General features: G+C 35.6%; 1 long non-coding RNA gene across 1 annotated transcript in view; it reads right to left on the bottom strand.

Moving 5' to 3' along the window:
* Positions 1-1,816: 1,816 nt before the first annotated feature.
* The window catches only part of LOC117118710, a 3,239-nt gene continuing 3,036 nt past the window's right edge, over positions 1,817-2,019 (bottom strand). The window contains exon 2 of the long non-coding RNA XR_004447085.1: positions 1,817-1,890. This is a non-coding gene — a long non-coding RNA (uncharacterized LOC117118710). The remainder of the gene's footprint in view (positions 1,891-2,019) is intronic.

The following is a 2,019-nucleotide window of genomic DNA, read 5'->3' as shown; positions in this document are numbered from 1 at the left end:
AACCCCAAACCCAACATAACGGTATTTCACATTATAATTATAGCATTATCATCTATAATAACTGCTTAAACTTCCAAGCCTACCCTATCGCGTTGTTTTGTTTTGGTGACAACATGGCCGGTGTAAGTCACGTGATTGAAACCGAGTTGGCCAAACTCTCTCTATCTACGGCTCTGCTGTCTACTGGAGTTCCTATATAATAGCTGTCTACATACGACTGTGCTGTACAGTATTTAATAGAAAATATGAATTACTCAAATAAACATAAAGTACTATATTAAGTTATTAATATAGTGATAATATTATTGGTATTAAACAATAAACTGCAAATATTACATTAAAAAGAAATTATTGAATATAAAATAAGACCGATGCAGTCTTGGCGTTGGAACCTACACCATAATAATAATACCGTTACTTGCAGCGTTGAAGGTTAATGTACTGTACTACAAAATTGCTACAGAATGATCAATACTTTTTTTCTACAAATTGTAAAAAAAAAAAATAAAAACATAAAACAAAAAGTGATGAGTATCAAATTGACGCACTGTCAAGCAGCTATTGATGCGACACTCAAATCGGGTAGTGCCGCTAACCACTTACAAAGGTCGATTGCTTTCGGCTCAATCGAAATAAACAACACGCCACGGCTCACCACAATGAACAATACAAAATTTAAGGCTATAAAGGAAAGTATTTATCGTAGGCGGCGCTATATACTGTCTAGTCTACACGTACCAGGCGGTTTCATCATCATCATTGCATTATTAGAGAGTTGCGACATGAGCGGTTGAGGTCACGTGACTACTGGCCGCCCTCTATCTGCCATCTCGGTGCCCCATTGATCAAGTCAATGGTGCGTAGCCAACAGAAATAAGATAAGCTTCGGGGAAAAATTATTGAACTCATGTTACTTAAAAATCCATAACTCCGTAACGAAGAATCGTATCACATTATTTTTTCTGAAAATGTTCCTAAAAGACTATTCTACACCACTATATAAGTTTTAAGAAATGAAAAAAATGTTTCGACCTCTGCCACAAGATGGGTATACACTAGGCCTAGCTAGCTATAAAAGTAGCGTAGTACTTTTTCAGTTAGCGTATGATTTACGGATTTCTCTTATTATATACTACTAGTTATTTTGGAGATACCATCGGACTGGGACCCTAGCTCAGGCGTGCCACAAACACCCATTTACTATACGAATTTGTAAGTTGTCCAGTGAAAGGCCTGCCGTGTCGCCTACTATTTAATGAGCCGAGCAAACGCAAAGTTTTCAAACACATGTTGATTAACAGATATATACTATCAAATGACATAAAATGTTCTTATTAACAATTTTATTTATTTTTTTCAATGTCTATTATTTTTGCAATCGCCACACTGTAACATAGGCATTGTGGTCACTCATGCATGCAAGGCACCAAGATGGATACCCAGCAGCGTCTCATGTCGCAACTCTCTATATAGGAACTCTACTGTCTACTGGAGTTCTATAGCTGTCTACATAACATACGACGGTGCTGTACAGTATTTAATAGAAAATACGAATTACTCAAATAAACATAAAGTACTATATTAAGTTATTAATATAGTGATAATAGTACAGGTATTGGTATTAAACAATAAAATGCAAATATTACATTAAAAAGAAATTCTTGAATATAAAATAAGACCGATGCAGTCTTGGCGTTGGAACCTACACCATATTAATAGTATACCGTTACTTGCAGCGTTGAAGGTTAATGTACTGTACTACAAAATTGCAACAGAATGATCAATACTTTTTTTCTACAAACTGTAAAAAAAAAAAAAGTGATGAGTATCAAATTGACGCACTGTCAAGCAGCTATTGATGTGACACACAAGACGGGTAGTGCCGCTAACCTACGATGGCCCACAAGGGACACACTGCAAAGAAAAAGAAATGCTGCAAACAAAAAAGAAATGCTGCAAACAAAAAAGAAATCATGGAAACAGAAAAGAAACGCTGCAAACAAAAAAAGAAATGATGCA

This window comes from Anneissia japonica, unplaced genomic scaffold, assembly GCF_011630105.1.
Source record: "Anneissia japonica isolate Jap-2015-1 unplaced genomic scaffold, ASM1163010v1 scaffold1951_len603592_cov169, whole genome shotgun sequence".
NCBI classification, from domain to species: domain Eukaryota; kingdom Metazoa; phylum Echinodermata; class Crinoidea; order Comatulida; family Comatulidae; genus Anneissia; species Anneissia japonica.
The sequence above is the reverse complement of the archived record's forward strand: the minus strand, read 5'-3'. Positions and strand labels throughout refer to the sequence as shown.